Here is a 22,041-nt window from a genome sequence, read left to right on the forward strand (position 1 = left end):
GGGGGAAGCCCGGTGCTATCTCTGCCAGGTGTCGGGACATGTCCGGAGGGACTGCCCCTTAGCCCAGCAAGGAGGGGCACCTGGGATCCCTGAGAATCCCTGAGCACCTGGCCCCTTCATTGCCGACGCCCCTGCCACCCGGTACCCAAACCTGCCCCCCCCCTTCGGACCACCATTACGCCCGCTCAAGCCCAAGGGGCACCTCCCCTACAATGCCCAGACAAGCAGGAGAGCCCCGCCCTCGCTGCTGACAATCTAGCGGGGCCTATGGAGGAGGGTGTGGCAGAGATACCACCAGGCATGGGAGAGAGCCTGTCCCAGGGAGAATCCTCCCTCCCTTATGCTGCCCCTCCATTCCCCCTCAAGTCCCTGAGCCATCGCCTTTACCCCCTGACACGACTCCTGCTAACCAGCCCCCAGATGATGCCATGGAGGACTGGGCCCTAGTCCAGGGGAAGCGAGGCAAGTGGAAGGCTCGAGCTCCGCCTCATCTACCCGAGGCAGAGGCCCCCCGAAAGGCCAGGAAGGGGGGCACCGATGCGGAACCTTCCACTTTCCTAAGAGTGCGTCCCATCCACTGGTGTCAGCCGGGAAAGATGTGGCAGGACCGGAGGGTAGTGTCTCCCCTCCATGGGAGACCCTCTCGTCCGAGACCCTCGAGGAAGCCCCTTCTGTCCTGACGCTACCCGAAGCCCCCGTGAACCCCAAGGCAACTGTCGTGGCGGGTGCCGGCGGAGAAAACCCCGGAGCGGCGGAAAGTGTCCTCTCCTCCTCTCGGTCAAGGAGATCGAGACCTTAGATCTGACCCCGGCCACCCAGCGGGAGGACAACTTTTTGCCAGCAAATCTCGATCTGGGCGACCTCACTCCACCCCTCTTTTCCCCATGCTCCCTCCCCTTAACTGCTGCTTCCGCTCCCACCTCCGAGGAGCCCCTGGACTCCTCCACCGACCCAGCCGCTGATTACACCCCGCTGACGACCACTGAGCCTACTCAGGTGACAGCTGGCGCCATGCGGCCGGGACACGAGTCGCCAGGCGCACTCCCCGTTGGTACAGAGCAATTGACTTCCTTCCGGGGCAGGGGCCCTACAGAAGATAATCCACCTCCTGATACTGTGGCCGCTAAATCCACCACAGAGCGCGCACCCAGTGTCACTGAGAGCTCCCTCCCCACCCCGTTAACCCTTGAGCCTAATCGGGAGGTGCCACCATACAGCTGCTTGCCTCCCGAAACCCAGAACCTCGCCTTTGCCCTGCCCCTACCCCTATCCAATTTACCTCCTGCAATGTCATTGCCGCCCCCGGGGCTGTCTCCTTCCCTTTCCCAACTGATGACCCCCAGGGAGCGGCGTTTGTGTTCTCCTGCCCCGACCCATTAGGAGCTGCTATTTTGCCTCCACCGCCCCCTATCGCCCCAGAGCTTGAGGCAGGCCTAGAAGCTCCAGCCCATCAGCCACCCCATCGGGGGTCCGCACCCTGCTTCTCCATTTTAGTGGACCACAGGGCTGCACCAAGGGCCCCACCGGGGAACAACTGGGAAACCGTAACCCCACCCCCCATGAGCTGCGAGGAGAGCTGCGGAAGTTTTTAGAGGATGTCCATGGCTCCCGCAACAAGGTACAACTTCCTCTCCAGGATTTTCTCAAATCCTCCAGGCCACAAGTGCCCTCATGGGGGAAGGTAAAGGGATGGGGAAGTGGGATGCCACGGCCTACTGGACGGTCCGCGTCTTCCGTGAACAATTACTCACCTACGGGATGGGTCACGGACTGCTGCATGGCCAGCTGGGAGATGCGAGCGTCCCTGCCAGTGAGGACCCCCCCAACCCTCCCCATGACACCTCTCACCATCGCAACGTTGAACACCCGGGGTTGTAGGATGGCTCTCTGCAGGTCCCAGGTGATCTCCTTCCTTCGGGAGGGAGGGTACTCTGTGGTTTTCCAGCAGGAAACCCATTCGGACCCGATCGCCGAAGACAGTTGACAGCTGGAGTGGGGGGACAGGGTCTACTTTAGCCATGCCACGGTTCAACAGGCTGGAGTGGCGACCCTGTTCTCCCCCAACCTACGGCCCAAGATGCTAGGGGTCGCCGAGGTGCTAGGGGCCTGCTGCATCTCTGGGTCCGTATGGAGAGGCTTGTGGTTAACCTCGTTAATGTCTGTGCCCCAACATCGGGCCCAGAGCGGCTGCAATTCTCTCAGCAGGCGTCCGCCTTCCTCAGCACCTTAGATTCTCACGAGTGCTTGCTCCTGGGAGGGGACTTGAATACCACCCTCGAGGAACAGGACCGCTAGGGGACCGAGCAGAGCCCGGCCGCCGCGGACACCCTCCGGGAGATAGTCGAACATCACTGCCTAGTGGAAATCTGGCGCGACCACCACCCGGATGACACTTCCACGTTCACCTTTGTCTGGGTGGAAGCCCATCGGTTGAGCCACTCCCGGTTGGACCGCATTTATTTATCACGCTTCCATCTCTCACGAGCCCACTCCTCCAGCATTCAGCTGGCCCCATTTTCTGACCATCATCTAGCCACCGTGACAGCCTCCCTCTGTGCGGAGAGGCCAGGGCCAGCCTACTGGCATTTTAACAACAGCCTGTTGGAGGATGAGGGCTTCGTGACGTCCTTCTGGGAATTCTGGCTGGCCTGGTGAGAGCAGCGGCGTGCCTTTCCTTTGGCGCGGCAATGGTGGGACCTGGGGAAGGTACGCGCCAGGATTATCTGCCGCGACTACACCCGGGGCACCAGCCAACGGAGAAATGCAGCGATAGAGCAGTTGGAAAGGGAGGTGTTAGAGCTGGAGAGGCGTCTGGCTGCCAGCCCCGAAGACCCGTTCCTCTGCGGAGCGTGCCGAGAGAAGCGGGAGGAGCTCCGGGCCCTCGAGGACCATCGGGCCCGAGGTGCCTTTGTTCGATCCCGCATCCGCCTCCTTCGGGAGATGGATTGTGGCTCCCACTTCTTCTATGCCCTGGAGAAAACGAGGGGGGCCAAGAAACACATCACCTGCCTCCTGGCAGAAGACGGCACCCCCCTCATGGAACCGGCGGAGATGTGCAGGAGGGCCCAAGCCTTCTACGCAAGTCTTTTCTCCCCGGATCCGAACGACCCTGGTGCTTGCAGAGTGCTCTGGGAGGAGCTCCCTACAGTCAGCACGAGCGACCGAGACCGGCTAGAGTTGCCTTTCACTCTGGCCGAGTTCTCGGAAGCCCTCTGTCATATGCCCACTAATAAGTCTCCAGGAATGGACGGGCTGACCCTGGAGTTCTACCTTGTGTTTTGGGACGTCCTCGGCCCAGACCTAGTCACCGTCTGGGCCGAGTCTCTGCAGAGCTGGGTCCTCCCTCTTTCATGCAGGCAAGCTGTGCTCGCCTTACTGCCGAAGAAGGGGGACCTCCGTGATTTACGAATTGGCGTCCCGTCTCGCTCCTCAGCACGGACTACAAAATCGTAACGAAAGCAATCTCTCTGCGGCTAGGGTCTGTACTGGTGGACCTGATCCACCCAGACCAGACCTACACCGTCCCAGACCGCAGTATCTTTGATAACCTATTTCTTGTTCGGGACCTTTTGGAACTCGGGCATAGAGACAGCCTGTCGTTCACCCTCCTGTCCCTAGATCAGGAGAAGGCGTTCGATAGGGTGGACCACGGGTACCTCCTGAGCACTCTGCAGGCGTTTGGCTTTGGACCCCAGTTTGTGGGTTTTCTCCGGGTGCTGTACGCTTCCGCAGAGTGTCTAGTTAAGCTCAACTGGACCCTGACCGAACCGGTCAACTTCGGGCAAGGAGTACGGCAGGGGTGCCCCCTCTTGGGCCAGCTGTACGCTCTGGCGATCGAGCCCTTCCTCTGTCTCCTCTTCAGGAGTTGACAGGGTTGGTGCTGCGGGAGCCGGAGCTGCGGCTGGTCTTGTCGGCGTACGCCGATGACGTGCTCCTTGTGGTCCGGGACCCGGGTGACTTGGCGCGGGTGGAAGTTTGCCAGGCCATCTGTTCGGCAGCCTCCTCTGCCCGGGTCAACTGGGTCAAGAGCTCTGGCTTGGCGGTAGGAGACTGGCGGCAGGTGAGCTCCCTCCCACCCGTGCTTCAGACCGTCCGGTGGAGCGCGGGTCTGCTGTTCTACCTCTGCGTTTACCTTTCTGCCACGCATCCCTCTCCACCAGAGAACTGGGAAAACTTAGAGGGCGGGGTGATAGAGTGACTCTGGAAATGGACGGGACTACTCTGATGTCTCTCCCTCCGAGGGAGAGCGCTGGTGTTTAATCAGCTAGTCCTGTCCATGCTCTGGTACCAGCTCAACACCATGGTCCCGGCCCCGGGTTTCCTGACCAACCTCCGGACATTGATTCTGGGGTTCTTTTGGTGAGGAATGCACTGGGCCCCTGTAGGGGTTCTTCATCTACCCCTCAAGGAAGGAGGACAGGGCCTGAAGTATCTGCACACTCAGGTCCGCGTCTTCCGCCTCCAGGCCCTACAGAGGCTCCTTTATGGTGCAGGCAGTTCGGCGTGGAGCATAATGGCACACGCCATCCTGCACCGCATCCGAGGGCTCCGATATGACCAGCAGCTCTTTTATCTCTGTCTGGGAGGTCTTCCGCGAGACTTCTCTGGGCTGCCGGTCTTCTACCAGGACCTCCTCCGGACTTGGAAACTGTTTTTAACGACCGGGTCCGTGGGGGCCACCGATGGCAGATCTCCTTGCGGAGTCCCTGCTACACAACCCCCAGCTCCGTGTGCAGGTGGTAGAGTCCTGCTCGGTGCACGAGAGCTTGATCCTGGCAGAAGTCACGAAAGTCGGAGACCTCCTGGTCTATGACCGGGGAGACTGGCTGGATCCCCTGACGCTCGCTCTGTGCATGGGGCTCTCCAGACCTCGTACCCCCTGGCGCGTACTTCAGGAGGTGAAGGCTGCTTTGCCGCCCGCTGCTAGAGCTTACCTCGATCGGGTCCTTCTCGAGGGTACGCCCCGCCCACCTCTACCCCAGGCCCGCCCGACCTTTTAATTGGACCCCTGCCCCATAGACCCAATCGACCCCCTCACCCCTTTACAGCGAGCTGGCTACATGAACTGCAGCTGGTATGCTTCCAAACCGCGCCAAGGAAACATCTATACATGCTTGTGCTCCACACCCTTCACGCCCTCACCCTAGTGTCCCGCCCCAACACAAAGTGGCAAGACCTTCTGCCACCTTTGGAGGGTGAGCAGCCCCGGTGGGCCAGCCTATATTCCACCTTGGTTCCGAGGCTGTCGGGGACATCAGTTGGTGGCTCCTTCACGGAGCTGTGAGCACGGGCATGTACTTGGCGCGGTTCAACCCCATTCCAGATACTTGTCCCTTTTGCGGTGTGAGAGAAACCCTGGCGCACGTATATTTGGAGTGTGCCAGGCTGCAGCCCCTGTTCCGGCTTCTCACAAATCTTTTATTATGTTTTTGGTTGCATTTTTACCCTCACCTTTTTATTTATGCACTCCCCATCCGTGGCCTCACAAAGTCGCGTGATCTCCTAGTTAACCTCCTCCTGGCCCTGGCTAAAACGGCCATCTATAAAACCAGAGAGAGGAAGTTGGCAGATGGAGTTTCCTGTGACTGTGGGGCCGTTTTCCGATCCTCGGTCCATTCACGTATCCGGGCGGAGTTCCTCTGGGCGGCGTCCACCGACTCCCTTGATGCTTTTGAGGAGCGGTGGGTGCTGTCCGAGGCTCTCTGCTTGGTGCCCCCATCCGGCTCCTTTTGTTTTGACCCTTTGATTGGGGGAGAGAGTAAGGGACCCCAGCCCCAGCCATTGCTGCTGTGGACACTACCACCTTAGAGGGGTCCTTTCACATGTGGGTGCACGTGCCCCCCCCCCGGTTGTCCACCCCACAGCCTGCCCCTTTTGTTGGGTGCTTTCAAAGGAGGGAATTGTTGGTGACACTCGCGCGTGGCGCCAGGTAACTCGAGGGGGTGGCAGACCTTGAGAGTCGAGGAAGCCCCCCGCCCTGGGCCCAGGCAAGCTTGAACACTTCCCTCCCCTGAAGCTAATGAGAAAACAATTGTGATTGGTTGCTGTGTTACACATTGCATATGCTGTTGTTTTGTTTTGTAAGTGTGTTATGCAAATAAAAAAATACCTTTTTTGCTTAAAAAAAAAATTACTCTCCTATAGCCATCTGGCCCGACCCTGTCAAAATAGCATTCCTATAACTCAATATATTTTCAAGTTCTAGGACAAGTATACATTGTATAACTAGAGACGTGTCTTTTATATTTTCAAATTGCATTAAGTTTGAGACTCATGTTATTCACTTGTTCATTAACTTTTCTCTTATGCACATTAAAATTGTATCAGTATTAGCATCATAACTGATCAATGTTTTACAAAATAGCAAAGCCAAGGGCTGAAGAACAACTTTGTGATGGAATGACCTACGATTCATCAATAAGCACAACCTTGCAATGGCATACAGGTAGCTAATGTAACTACCTAAACAATAAAATAAGATAAAGCTGAAAACAACTAAAAAACATATCATTGAAAAATTGATCTACTATTCTACATTAGCTAACCTGGAAAGATTAAGGTCCAGGAAATCCCTGCAAGTAATAATACTTCCCCCAGGATGAAACTCACTCAGCCTTCCACTTTGTCTTTTACCTTTCACCCTCTGATGTTTGTCATCCCTTTTTTAAGATTACATTTCCTCTTTAGCCTACCTATAACCCCTGAAGGCTATGATAAGAAAACAGAAGGGGGAAATGTAAAGGTGTATTTTGAAGGATAAATATGGGTGGAATGAACACAGATACTGGGTATTCTAGTAGAGCGACATTTTTATGATAAAGGAAATGACCTCTAACTAGGGGCAGTCCTGACAACTATTGCTTTTATTGTGGAAAACAGACAAGATAAAATCACTAAGATAAAAGCTCAATACTAAATTAAAACTACCACTAACTTCTCATACAGTTATTACTCCATACTAAGTTACACACTTAAGAGAAATGTCTAATTGAAAAAGCCATCTTCAACTCTCTTCTGATTAAACTGATTAAACTGATTTAATGGTCAGAGAAACTGCATTTATTCAGCATTCTTTATCAAAAACAATATCAGAAATCTTCAATATTAAAGAACTTTAATATGCAGTCTAGAACTAAAGGAGAGGGGAGAAGGTTCTCTTTTTTAAAAAAAGTATGAATCTTATTAATATTACCAAATATAACTAACTTAAACATAAACCATTTTCCTTTCCTTTATTGGCCCTCTCTTGTAATTTCTTCCTACTTTTTCTATCTGTCCAAAATATTTGCGTTTAAGCATGACCTTCATATGATTCAACTCTCTTTAGACCTGGGCTGGTATGTTGCTAGGCTTATCTGGTGTGCTGTTGAGTTTACAGCCCCACTCCTGCAAAGAAAGCTGTATGCACCTATTTCATTACTATTTGATAAGTAGCTTGAGCTACAGCAATACAAAGAATTACTATTAAGACCAGTGAAACATATATGGAAGGCTCCACAAGCCAGTGACCTCAGTTTGCTCAGATGTTTTAACCACACAGGTTTCCAACAATTATCTTAGTAAGATTCCTACTTCACCAATGGGCATGTGATGCACTCTGCATGTCTGAAATGTCCCTGCCAGAGATGTGAAAACTCAGGGGGACTCATTCCTATGTTGATATTATGCCTGGGACAGAGACTGAGGAGATAATGTGCCTTCTGGATACTAGGACTGCCGGGGACAGTTAAACCTAGCATGGTTTAGGGGTGGGCAGCTTCTTGACCTGATCTAAACTTGTGCTTCAGCTGTAACATTATATGAGCCATTCCAGGAGCCAGAAATAGCTGAGGCATGGCAGTGCCTCACTGATGCCCCATGTACCAGGGCACCCTGCAACAGAATCAGGGTGGTAGAGCAGGGCTAATTATGCTCCTCCTGCTAAGGAAGCCCCTTAAATTGGAAGCATTCCCTGAAGGAACTTTAGGACTACTTTGCACCCCTTGTATCTGGAAGTATGCTGAAGTATATGAAGTAGCTGCAGTAACAAAATGAACTCCCCCATGTCTACTTCTCCCTCTATACAGTGCCAGTGACACCGCTGGATCAATAAATATCATCCACCATAACCAACACCAGAATGATTGTAGTAGTAATCAGAGCAATACATAAGAGCTGCAGAGTCGGGAGACTTATTCTGGCCGAATTTTTCCACAGCTCAGGAGACAGATCTCTACTTCCTTCAGCCCCACCTCTCAGAATAATAAATTGATCGAGTTGTTGTTTTTAGAAGTTCCCACGTTTCCCTCTGGAGCCTTCCCCAGTGTGCAAGTGCCTTGGTTCAGTGAGCGCTAGACTCGGGCAGTCTCCGGGCGGCAGGCATCACCGCGACCCCTTGCCTGGCTTATGCTGAGTGAACTCAGCACTGCAGGGCTGGGTTCCAGGCGGCCCCAACTTCCCCTGAACGAACCAACCGGGCAATGCCGGGCGGCCGAGCCCACCTCCCCTCCCAGGCGCATCCGGTTCCCGTCCTCATCCTCCATTCCTCTCCAGCGGCCAGCCGCCGCCTCCGCGCCGCTTCCTATTGGCCACCGCAGGGTGCGCGGTAGGAGAGGGGCCGAAGCAGCCGCCACGCCCGCTGAGCATCGCCAGCCGCCGCCCGCGGGCGCGTCCCTGTCTGGCAGCTGCACCCCACGGCTCTGCCCCTGGGCAAGCCAGTTGCTGTAGGGCGTTGACGACGAGACGGGCCACGGCGGCCCGTGGTCTGCCCAGTAGCACGCCCAGCCTGGGGCAGCTCCAGCGCGGGGGAGGAGACGGGGGCCGGGCTGTGTGATGAGAGCGCCGAGGAGGCGCGTAGTGATGCTGCAGCGCAGACACAAAGGCGTGAGCCAAGCGCGCTCGCCTCCTCTCCCGCCGGCGCTGCCAAGCAGCGGTTCCCAACGCGGCTAGCGCCTCAGAATAAGGGGCAGTCACAGGAATGGCCCCGGCCTCGCGCTCAGAGACGCCTCCCCTGGGGGATGGAGCGGTCCCACCGGCAGCGCCCTACAGCGCGCCAGGGTGCGGCGCCGCGCAGCGGGGGCGGCTTCTGCGCTTCTCTCCGCGGCTCCGGAGACTGGCGGGGGGGGGGGGGGCGCCGGGTGCCCAAGCCACCGCCACACGGGGGCACTTCAGCTTGCGGGGATGGGAGAGAGCACTGGCCGCCGCTCTTTGTGTGTGCCCGCGGCAGCGGCTGGCAGTGGGGCGGGGGGGAACCTGCAGCTCAAACAATCCAAGAGCAGCAGCAGTTGTAGTGGTGCCGTGTGTGTGTGTGTGTGTGTGTGTGTGTGGGAGAGAGAGAGAGACTGAGGCTGTCACGTGCTAGGGTACCCGCCCCTTGCCCACAATCCAAGGGCAGCAGCAACTGTGGTGTGCCCCTGGCGCAGTGACTGAGGCTGTGCTGGGATACCTGCCCCTTGCCCACAACCCAAGGGCAGCAGCTCGTGTGTGGGGGGCGGGGGGTTCTGTGGCAATGAGCGAGGCTGCTTGGGCATCCTCTCTCCGCACACAAGCCAATGCCAGCCGCTGTTTGTGCAGGGTGGGTGTCAGTAAGCGAGCCCACTGGGCCGCCTGCATCCCACTCACACCCCAGCGTCGGCAGCAGAGGCTCTGGAGCGCGTGTCTGAGAGCGACTCCCGGCCCGCTGCCCGCACGGCGGGGGCAGCAGCCGGCACGCACGATGGGCACGCACACTAGCCCGGGTGCTAGCCCCCTTCCCGCCCAGGCAAGCGCCGAGATAAGCGGCCGCCTCCGCCTCCTCCCTCCTGAGGGGTCGGTTACGTTACCTGGTCTCTAGCTGGGGCTCGGTGGGCTGGATCTAATCCCGCCGCCGGCTCCTCTCGCTGCCACTGGGTGAGTGGATTTATTTATTTATTTATTCACCATGACGTGTCCCCAGCAGCAGCAGCAGCAGCAGGAGGGAGCCCTTGTGTTTGTCTGGGGCAGGCGGCTGCCCCTGCTGCTCCCGGACCGGCTGCCGCTCGCGGCCCAAAGCACAAGGCGCCGGTTTCCCGGGGAATGGTGACAAAGGGGGTGTCGTTGCGGCCGCTACAGCAGCAGCCAGGTGGCTGGGCGGAGGCTGCTGCCGGAGACGCCTCCTGGGCTACCCAACCGGGCTCCTGGCCCTGCCTGATGGAACGGGAGGGGCGCCGAGGAGACCGAGAAGGCGGGGTGGGGGCGAGCGGGTGTCAGACCAGAGGGGCAGTAGTGGGGGGGGGGAAGCGGGTGTCCGACCAGAGGGGCAGTAGTGGTGGGGGGAGGGGAGCGGGTGTCCGACCAGAGGGGCAGTAGTGGTGGGGGGAGGGGAGCGGGTGTCAGACCAGAGGGGCAGTAGTGGTGGGGGGAGGGGAGCGGGTGTCAGACCAGAGGGGCAGTAGTGGTGGGGGGAGGGGAGCGGGTGTCCGACCAGAGGGGCAGTAGTGGTGGGGGGAGGGGAGCGGGTGTCCGACCAGAGGGGCAGTAGTGGTGGGGGGAGGGGAGCGGGTGTCAGACCAGAGGGGCAGTAGTGGGAAGGGAGCGGGTGTCAGACCAAGGGGGCAGTAGTGGTGGGGGGAGGGGAGCAGTTGTCAGACCAGAGGGGCAGTAGTAGTGGGAAGGGAGTGGGTGTCAGACCAGAGGGGCAGTAGTAGTGGGAGGGGAGCAGGTGTCAGACCAGAGGGGCAGTAGTGGTGGGGGGAGGGGAGCGGGTGTCAGACCTGGGGCAGTAGTGAGGGAGGGGAGCGGGTGTCAGACCAGAGGGGCAGTAGTGGGAGGGGAGCGGGTGTCAGACCAGAGGGGCAGTAGTGAGGGGAGAGCCTCCTCAACTTCCTAGATGCCCAGAGTCAACAGGCCTCCAAGATCAATTGACCTATGCACTCCTCCACTTGGGCAAGAGCTCCTGCCCCACACACAGACATACATGTAGTATCTACAGCAGGGGTGGGCAAACTTTTTGGCCTGAGGGCTACATTGGGGAATAGAAATTGTATGGCGAGCCATGAATGCTCACAAAATTGGGGTTGGGGTGTGGAGGGGTTAGGGCTCTGGTTGGGGGTGCAGGCTCTGGGGTGGGGCTGGGGATGAGTTTGGGGTGTAGGAGGGTGCTGTGAGCTGGCAGCGAGGGGTTTGGAGGGGGATCAGGGCTGAGGCAGGGGAGCAGGTTCCAGCAGGGCGTGCGGGCTCTGGGGTGGGGCTGGGGATGAGAGGTTTGGGGTGCAGGAGGGTGCTCCCTGCCGGTATCGAGGGGTTTGGAGAGTGGGAGGGAGATCAGGGCTAGAGCAGGGAGTTGGGGCGTGGGGAGAGGCTCGGGTGCAGGCTTCAAGCGACGCTAACCTCAAGCAGCTCCCGGAAGCAGTGGCATGTCCCTTCTTCGGCTCCTACTTGTGGAGCAGCCCCGACCCTTGGAGTGGGGCCATGCCGCAGCTTCCGGGAGCTGCATGGTGCAGCCCCTGACCCAGCGCCCCAGTGGGAGCTCACGGGCCAGCTTAAAATGGCACTGTAGTTCACCCACCCCAATCTACAGGATAAGCTGAGACCCCCAACCTTTCAGTAAGCCTGGACCAAATAATTGTATGATGTGGTTTGGCTTTGTTTTTTTAAGGTGGAGAAGGAGAGGACAAGGGCACTTGTCCCATGAAGGCCTGTCAAGTGTGACACCTTTCACATGACACTCATGCATTTGGCAGGCAAAGTGTCAAACTCTCCCAGCCCTTATTATTACACGCCTGACACGTCCCAGTACATGATCCAGTTTTCAGCTGCTCATATCTTTGCAGCACTATAACCTTTAGGGCTGAAATTTTCCATGCCTGGTTGTCTGCGTCAGGCCGAAGTAGTTTGGAAAGTTTGGAAGCTAAAATGGTTCAGCTGTTTCTGAGAATGAGGTTACAGAAAAATTCATTATTTTACCTGTGCTAAAAATAAATTCTGATGACCTTTTCCTTGAAGAGCTTTACCATCTGCATACTTGGGGCCAGGACTTAGAAATTTGGCAATGCGGTGCCCTTTTTGATAGCGATGTGCCTTGTGCCATCATTATGAAAATTAGCCCAAATCTGGCCAAGTTATAAACTTCACTAAAAAAATCTCAAGTTCACATATGTTCAGCAGATGTTTGTTAGAGTGGCAGCTAAATTTTCTGAAGATTCCATCCTTAAGACAAGGGTCTTGTGGAAAAAATAATATGTAATCATATAATTAAAGACTGCATCATAATACAGATGCACAAAGGGGCCAAATTAAGGTGCTGGGAGCAATCTTGATTCTAGCATTTCCTAATTTTGTGTTAGACTTTGCAATCTTAATGTATTTTTATTGTAATTTTAAACTAAATTAAATATATATATTTAAAGGATATATTCCAAATATCCTTTATACTGGGGAAACTTGCACTGGGCTGGGAGCCAGAAGGTTTGGTCTCAATGACTGAATGCTGGTAATATTTCTGTACAGCTCACAGGTCTTATTACTGACCTCACATCTTCAGCTCCGGAGGCAGAAACGGTCATTCCACCATTTTACATATAAGAAAACAAAGGTTATACAAGGTCTGGCAGACCTGGGCATTGGCAAAGCTAGGAAGAGAACCCAGGTCTCTAACATTACAGCCTCAAGTCCATTCCACTCAACCTTTCAAAATAAATGTGCCAAAATCATGAGCTTAGTTATTCTGCTTCTAAACCACTGGACCACACTGCTTCCAGAGCCAGAAATAGAACCGAGAATCATATCCACCATTTCACTGCTGTCTCACAAATAAGAACATAAAAATGGCCATACTGGGTCAGACCAATGGTCCATCTAGCTCAGTATTCTGTTTTCCATCAGTGGCCAATGTCAGATGCATCAAAGGGAATGAACAGAACAGGGCAATTATCAAGTGATTCATCCCCTTTTCTTCTTTCCCAGCATCTGGCAGTCAGAGGCTTAGGGGCACCCAGAGCATGGGGTTATATCCCTGACCATCTTGGCTAATAGCCATTGGTGGACCTATCCTCCATAAACTTATCTAATTCTTTTTTGAACCCAGTTATGGTTCTGGCCTTCACAACATCGCTGGCAATGAGTTCCACAGGTTGACTGTATGTTTTGTGAAGAAGTACTTTCTTATATTTGTTTTAAACCTGCTGCCTATTAATTAGATGACCCCTTGTCAAAGTTCCCTCCCCACTCTGAACTCTAGGGTACAGATGTGGGGACCCACATGAAAGACCCCCTAAATTTACTTCTACCAGCTTAGGTTAAAACTTTCCCAAGGCACAAATTATTTGGCCTTGGAGGGTACGCTGCCCACACCAAGTGATTTAACAAAAAATCAGGGAAAGGACCACTTGGAGTTCCTGTTCCCCAAAATATCCTTCCAAGCCCTTACACTGCCTTTCCTGGGGAGGCTTGGGAATAATATCCTAACCAATTGGTTACAAAGTGATCACAGACCCAAACCCCTGGGTCTTAGGACAATAGAGAAATCAGTCAGGTTCTTAAAAGAAAGATTTTATTTTAAAAAAAGGTAAAAATCACCTCTGTAAAATCAGGATGGAAAATAACTTTACAGGGTAACAAAAGATTCAAAAACACAGCAGAACTTCCTCCAGGCTTAGTTTCAAAGTTACAATAAACAGGAATAAACCTCCCTCCAGCAAAGGAAAAATTCACAAGCAAAACAAAAGATAATCTAGCATGCCTTGCCTGGCTTTTTACTTACAATTTTTGTAATATGAGAGACTTTTAGGATGGTTTATAGGAGGAGTTTTCTAACCTGATGCTTCTCTGCTTCCCAAGAGAATACACAAAACAAAGCCTTCCCCTCTCCCCCCCAAGATTTGAAATTATCTTGTTTCCCCATTGGTCCTTTTGGTCTGGTGCCAACCAGGCTATTTGAGCTTCTTAACCCCTTAAAGGGAAGGAGGAATTCTAGGCTACCCTTAGCTGTATGGTTATGACACCCGTGGTTCTTGTGTTATGTAAAGGGGTAAATAACACTTCCATAATCACTTTCTTCACAACATTCATGATTTTGTATACCTCTATCATATCGTTCCCTTAGTCGTCTCTTTTCCAAGATGAAAAGCCCCAGTCTTTTAAATCTCTCCTCATATAGAAGCTGTTCCATACCCTTCATCATTTTTGTTGCCCTTTTCTGTACCTTTTCCATTAGTAATATATATTTTTTGAGATGGGGTGACCAGAACTGCACAGAGTATTGTGAACATACCATCGATTTGTATAGTGTCATATTTACTGTCTCATTTTTTATCCCGGTCCTAATGGTTCCCAACATTGTTAGCTTTTTTGACTGCTGTTGCCCATTGAGCAGATGCTTTCAGAGAACTATTCGCAATTACTCCAAGATCTCCTTCTTGAGTGGTAACAGCTTATTTAGATCCCATCATTTTGTATGTAAAGTTGAGATTAGGCGTTCCAATATCATTACTTTGCATGTATCAATACTGAATTTTATCTGCCATGTTGCACAGTCACCCAGTTTTTTGAGATCTTTTTGTAACTCTTTGCAGTTTGCTTTGGTTTTAACTATCTTGAGTAATTTTGTGTCATCTGCAAACTTTGCCACCTCACTATTTACCCCTTGTCATAAATATAAAGGGAAGGGTAACCACCTTTCTGTATACAGTGCTATAAAATCCCTCCTGGCCAGAGGCAACATCCTGTTACCTGTAAAAGGTTAAGAAGCTCAGCTAACCTGGCTGGCACCTGACCCAAAGGACCAATAAGGGAACAAGATACTTTCAAATCTTGTGGGGGAAAATGCTTTTGTTTGTGCTCTTTGTTTACGTGTTTGTTCTCTCTTGGGACTGAGAGAGGCCAGGCAGAAATGCATCTTCTCCAACCCATCCTAATCCAAGTCTCCAATATTGCAGCCAGTATAGGTAAGCCAGGCAAGGTGGATTAGTTTATCCTTTGTTTTATGTGTATTTTCCCTGTGTTAAGAGGGAGGTTTATTCCTGTTTTCTGTAACTTTAAGGTTTTTCCCAGAGGGGGATCCTCTGTGTTTTGAATCTGAATACCCTGTAAAGTATTTTCCATCCTGATTTTACAGAGGTGATTCTTCTACCTTTCCTTTAATTCAAATTCTTCTTTTAAGAACCTGATTGATTTTTCATTGTTCTTAAGATCCAAGAGTTTCGGTCTGTGTTCACCTGTACAAATTGGTGAGGATTATTATCAAGCCTTCCCTAGGAAAGGGGGTTTAGGGTTTGGGGGGATATTTTGAGGAAAGACGTCTCCAAGTGGTCTCTTTCCCTGTTCTTTGTTTAAAACGCTTGATGGTGGCAGCATACTGTTCAAGGCCAAGGCAAAGTTTGTACCTTGGGGAAGTTTTTAACCTAAGCTGGTAAGAATAAGCTTAGGGGGTCTTTTATGCGGGCCCCACATCTGTACCCTAGAGTTCAGAGTGGGGAGGAACCCTGACACCCCTTTTTCAGATCATGTATGAATATGTTGAACAGTACTGATTCCAGTACAGATCTCTGGGGGATACTGCTATTTACCTCTCTCCATTCTGAAAACTGATCATTTATTCCCTCCTTTGTTTTCTGTCTTTTAAGCAGTTATTGATTCTTGGGAGGACATTTCCTCTTATCCCATGACAGTTTACTTTGCTTAAGAGTCTTTGGTGAGGGACATTGTCAAAGGCTTTCTGAAAGTCCAAGTACACTGTAACGGGTTCCCCCAGGGTGCCACTTGGAACTGGGGTACCACTGAGACTGCCTGATCCAACAGCCTGGGCCGTTTCATTGTATTGATGAGGCAAGCCAGCCAGGCTTAGATTGCACTTAACCAGCATACAAAAAGGTAAGGACACACCCATCTGCAGCTTTACACACCAGATGCTGAGGTCAGCTAGAGAACTTCCCAGTACTCAAGTGCACACATCCCTCTGGAGTGCAAACCCAAAATTATACCATCTTGTGCTGCACAGCGTAAGCTCATGAAATTTGCCCTCTTCCTCAATGTGGAGAGAGACATGCAACAGCTTTTGCACCCCAGTTATGAATTCCACACTCTGGGTTTTAGATAAAACAAAAACAAGTTTATTAACTACAAAAGATAGATTTTACATGATTATAAGGGATAGCAAACAGATCAAAGTAGATTACCCAGCAAATAAAGCAAAACACAATCTAAGATTAATATACTAAATAAATTGGTTACAAGTGGCAAATTCTCACCCAAACTGATGTTTTAGGCAGATTGCAGAGACTTGCTTGCAGCTTAAAACTCCAGATATTCCTTTTACAGGCCAAACACCCTCTAGCCTGGGCTCAGCCCTTCCACCACAGCTCAGTCTTTTTGTTTCTTGGGTGTTTCCAGCAGCCTTCTTTCTTGGGTGGGGAGTTAGTGAAAAATGAACCCGATGATGTCATTCCTCTGCCTTAAATAGGCTTTGCATATGGCGGGAATCATTTGTCTCCCAGTTTGATTACCACCCCGGTCAGGGGAAAAACACTAATATTATTATGGAGTTCAGTACCAGGTAACTTGGTCACATGTCCCACATGTCCCATAACTCAGAGGCTGTTTGTAACGTTCTCAGGAAAGCTTCCCCGGTGGGAGATGAGCATCTTTTAATACCTGTTGTTCTCCCTAATGGTCCATTGACTTGTTTCCAGCCAGCCCGCTGGACTGATTGCATTCTGTCTGGTGAGTGTTCCCCATGTGTAAACAGAATTTGTAGTACAGATACGTACTCAATATTCAGATGCAGAAATGATACATGCATACAAGTAGTATAATCATATTCAGTAAATTATAACCTTTCCAATTATATCTCTCACATGCCTTATCTTGCACAAAATACATCATAATTATGCCATACTCATATCACAACAATATCTCTATGAAGAATATGGGGGCATACACTATATCCACTGGATCACCCTTCACGACCATGCCCTCAAAGAATTCTAATAGGTTGAGGAGGCATGATTTTCCTTTGCAAAAACCTTGTTGACTCTTCCCCAACATATCGTGTCCATCTATATATCTGATAATTGTGTTCTTTACTATCATTTCAATCAGTTTGCCTGGTACTGAAGCTAGGCTTGCTGGCCTGTAATTGCCAGAATCGCCTCTTGAGCCTTTTTAAAATATTGGTGTCACGTTAGCTATCCTCCAGTCATTTTGTATAGTTATATTACCATTGGCAAAGTATGTGTTGTGTCCCTCTCTGTGGATTGGTCCACACAGAGGATAACAGCCTAGTTCTGCTATTGATTTCTCCAAGTAGATTAAGCCTGTGCTGAGGTTCTTAAGACCCTTGGTTCAAACCCTACTGACCATCTTATAAGGAAAAAATTGTATATAAATAAAGGCTGTGTTATAATGGATATATACAAGGGAAGAATTATGATTGCATGGGGAATCTTATTTTTTTCCCTTTTCTAACTTTTCAGTTGCTTGATTTTAAAACCTTACTGTTTAATATAGTTTAATGTAACATATAAAATTCTCACAAATTAGTGAGAGAAGCCTGGAAAAATTGTAGCTGTTGAAATTATGTTGCTAAATGTGTTTAAATGTGGATAATGTGTTAATTTTGTTGTTGTATTTGTATTACATGCATTTTGGTTAAAGGGAGCTCTCCCTTTAGGAACAGAGTTGAAACTGAAATTATATGTATAAATGGAGTATGGGTAAAGGAATAGGGACTGTACTGTGGTTGAGGATGGGTGGATATTCTGTTTTGTGGCTGATGAGTGAGAAAGAAGGAGTTTTTTTTAATGAGTGGGGTTTTGAGAAACATTTAGATTTATTTTACAACTGGTATTAATATCATTAAACACAAGATATGTACACTAGAAACCTGAATGATGTGACCTTTTATTGTACCTTCATCCTCCCATCTCCATTTTCCTTCTTATTTATTTGTTGCTATCCACTGCTTTGTATTGTGTACTTAGACTGCAAGTTCTTCCAGGTAGGAACTATTTTATCATGTGTACAATACCTAACACAATGGGTCCTCATTGCAGATCGAGGCACTGCTGTTAGGTAAGGAAGCCTCTGAAAAATCCTGAGACATCTTGGAATTCTAGCAAAGATTGTTAATTTGATAAAAGTGTTATATGATGAGACTGTGTGCTGCTTCAGGATAGAGAGTGGAAACCTGGAATGGTTTAAGATTGTCACTGATATAAGGCAAGGTTGTGTGCTATCCCCACTTCTTTTCTGCATTGTCATTGACTTGCTGGTGAGAAGAGCCATGGCTGCTGCTGAAGACACTGGTATTGTATGGGCAAAATATAAGCTCTGAGAGCTAGACGTAGTCATACTGGATACCAGGTTGGGTGGAATGAACAGACTCTTTATAAGTATACAAGCAGAAGCTGCTAAAGTGGAATTTTGCATCAGTATCCAGAAAAGTAAGATCATAGAGATATGAGAGAATGCTGTCAATTGTGGCAGATTTGAGATTGATCGAGAAGAGTATGAAAGAGTTGATGATTTTGTCTTTGAAGTACAATATCTGCTAATGGCCAGCTCACAAAGTGAAAGCCAGAATCGGAAAAGCCAGTGAATCATTTTCCTGTTTGTCAAATATCTGGAAAAGTAATAAGATACACCTATACACTAAAATGAGATTAAACAACACTTATTGTCTTCCCAACACTACACCTCAGAAATGTGGCAGATAGTGGAAGTCCATAATAGGAAGATGAATGCATTTCACCAGCTTTATTTAAGAAATACTTGGGCATTTATGGGTCAGCAGCCTGTGGACTCAACAGTCAGACAGAGATGGCTACTCCAAGGCAGATGGTAGGAAAAGAAGGCATAGAGGACAAAGAATGACTTATTGAAAGATGATTGAAAAGGATGCTGTTGTCATGGACATGACTTATGATGGAGTCAAGCACCTAGCTCTGGACAGACAACAGTGGGAAAAATGGGTTACCTCTAGATTCTAAGACTAAGTAAGGCTGACTTATATAAAGAGTCACTTTTAGTCATGTGATACTTGCTTTTCTTTCTGGAACAGGCTGAGTACCTCAGCATCTATTTATGACAATAATCAATACTCCTGGTGCTGCTAAAGTGGCTGGGTGTGTGGCGTTTCGGGGGGTGGAGGTGGGGGGGGCAGGGTTGGAAGTATACTCTAAAAACAGTCAACAAACTAGGAAGAAATGCCAGCCTGGCAGAATGCAATGAACAGGAAAAAATAAGCAATGATTGGTGGGAATGAGGGGAAAGAAACTTACACGTGGGGCCAATTATCTCAGTTACAGGCATGCCACCCCATTGATGTCAATGGGATTGCAATTATGTACATAAGGGCAGAAGCTGGCACTGTATCTTTCATAAAGGAGCCACCCTGTTTGAGTAAAAGGCAGCAGAACTGTACTTAGCCTGCTCTGATTGAGGGGATCATTTTAAACTGAACCTCATCCACAAAGCAGGGAGTAGGTATGTCAAAGCCTGATAGAGATGGGATGGGAGTGTGGATGGTGCCTAAAGAGTCCTAGACACTATTTGACTGTCCCCTTACCGGTGTTTAAAGACATAGTTGATTAGACTCAACTGAGAGTCACAGTTTCTGTTCAAAAAAAGAAAAGGAGTGCTTGTGGCACCTTAGAGACTAACAAATTTATTTGAGCATAAGCTTTCGTGAGCTATAGCTCACTTCATCGGATGCATTCAGTGAAAAATACAGTGGGGAGATTTTATATACACAGAGAACATGAAACAATGGATGTTACCATACACACTGTAATGAGAGTGATCAGGTAAGGTGAGCTGTTACCGGCAGAAGAGAGAAAAAAAGAAAAAAAAAAACACTTTTGTAGTGATAATCAAGGTGGGCCATTTCCAGCAGTTGACAAGAACATGTGAGGAACAGTGTGTGTGGGGGGGGGGCAGGAATAAACACGGAGAAATAGTTTTATTTTGTGTAATGACACATCCACTCCCAGTCTTTGTTCAAGCGTAAGTTAAAGGTGTCCAGTTTGCAAATTAATTCCAGTTCAGAAGTCTCTCGTTGGAGTCTGTTTTTCAAGGTTTTTTGTTGAAGAATTGCCACTTTTAGGGCTGTAATCAAGTGACTAGAGAGATTGAAGTGTTCTCCGACTGGTTTTGAATGCTATAATTCTTGACATCTGATTTGTGTCCATTTATTCTTTTACGTAGAGACTGTCCAGTTTGACCAATGTACATGGCAGAGGGGCATTGCTGTCACATGATGGCATATATCACATTGGTAGATGTGCAGGTGAACAAGCCTCTGATAGTATGGCTGATGTGATTAGGCCCTATGATGCTGTCCCCTCAATATATATGTGGACACAGTTGGCAACGGGCTTTGTTGCATGGATAGGTTCCTGGGTTAGTGGTTCTGTTGTGTGGTGTGTGGTTGCTGGTGAGTATTTGCTTCAGGTTAGGGGGCTGTCTGTAATCAAGGTCTGGCCTGTCTCCCAAGATCTGTGAGAGTGATGGGTTGGTCCTTCAGGATAGCTTGTAGATTCTTGATGATGTGTTGGAGAGGTTTTAGTTGGGGGCTGAAGGTGATGGCTAGTGGCATTCTGTTATTTTCTTTGTTGGGCCTGTCTTGTAGCAGGTAATTTCTGGGTACTCTTCTGGCTCTGTCAATCTGTTTCTTCACTTCAGCAGGTGGGTATTGTAGTTGTAATAACGCTTGATAGAAATCTTGTAGGTGTTTGTCTCTGTCTGAGGGGTTGGAGCAAATGCAGTTGTATCGTAGAGCTTGGCTGTAGACAATGGATCGTGTGGTGTGGTCTGGATGAAAGCTGGAGGCATGTAGGTAAGTATAGCGGTCAGTAGGTTTCTGGTATAGGGTGGTGTTTATGTTTCAGTTTCTGTTCAGTGATTACCAGAGGTAAATCACTGACAAGCAGCTCTAGGGGCTATGCCTTAGACCTGGTGTAGGGACTAGTAGCGAAATGAAAGGAAATGCAGAGGTTGTACTGGCAGTGAGGTTTCCTGCTGCCCAGTTAAATCATTGTATTGTTAAGAGAATCCCCTAGAACCTTGGCCTTGTTGCTGCCAACTCCACCTGGCAGAAGGGTTACATAATTATTATGATAATTAGTCCCAAGGGTCTAGTTAAATCTTGTCCTAGGTCAATCTATTTTGTTGAGTTAAATTCATCCTGCAGTTTCATTTGACTACAACATTCTTCACTTCCACTTCTAAACTGTAATGCTGCCTTCTACCTGTCTCTACACAGAGGGGCTGGCTCTGCTCTTTAACCCCTGAGTGGCTGCATTTATGGTGGTTTATCTCAGTTACTCTAGATTTACACCTGTCCCAACTTTATCATGGTGGAAAGATATATATACACATACATTCATACGAGACACTTTATTTACTAAAGGGCTGCACACTTCATTGGTTATGGAGGTCAAACTGGGAGGAGCTGGAATACAGTCTCTACTCCCGAACATGTAGCAATTTTTCAGGACACTGCCACTAAATCTAAATTTTTATTGTGATGTCATCTAAGCCACTTCTCTCCTTCTCTTTGTTGTTTTATCAGCAGTTTCTTCTTAAAAGTGCCCATTTGGTGCTCCAGGCAGAGGAATCTCTCTGCTTGTAACACCAAGTGGACATCATTTAGATTAACTAAAACAGCTTTCACTGGACGAAGGTAAATGACCTTGCCTGAGCCAGGTATAGTGTGGCGGGAGCTCCAGTGCAAATCTTCAGTATCATTCCTACTCAGCCAGTATAACTCCTGATCTGCAGTATTTGCCCACTCCAGGCTTGAAATCCAACATACACCTGCCATTCTGTCAAAGCACCTCTATGCTGAACTGAAGTTTCATTTGCTGTCTCATTTCAACCAATGGGATTGAAGTATGCAAATGAATTGGAGGCAGAAAGTGCTACTTAGTTTACCTTAACTGATCTCTCTCATTATAGTGTGTATGGTAACACCCATTGTCTCATGTATAAATATCTTCTTACTGTATGTTCCATTCTATGCATCCGATGAAGTGGGCTGTAGCCCATGAAAGTTTATGCTCAGATAAATTTGTTAGTCTCTAAATTGCCACAAGTTCTCCTGTTCTTTCT

At 49.6% G+C, this 22,041-nt stretch overlaps 1 protein-coding gene across 2 annotated transcripts in view; it reads right to left on the reverse strand.

The window, feature by feature from the left end:
* Window positions 1-10,093, reverse strand: part of SLC16A7 (solute carrier family 16 member 7) — a 148,123-nt gene extending 138,030 nt beyond the window's left edge. For both annotated transcript variants that reach the window (XM_073327956.2, XM_073327958.2), the window contains exon 1: window positions 9,801-10,093. The gene's annotated coding sequence lies outside the window, so the exon portion shown is untranslated. The remainder of the gene's footprint in view (window positions 1-9,800) is intronic.
* Between the last annotated feature and the right edge of the window lie 11,948 nt (window positions 10,094-22,041).

The sequence above is a fragment of the Lepidochelys kempii genome, chromosome 1 (assembly GCF_965140285.1).
Source record: "Lepidochelys kempii isolate rLepKem1 chromosome 1, rLepKem1.hap1, whole genome shotgun sequence".
NCBI classification, from domain to species: Eukaryota; Metazoa; Chordata; order Testudines; family Cheloniidae; genus Lepidochelys; species Lepidochelys kempii.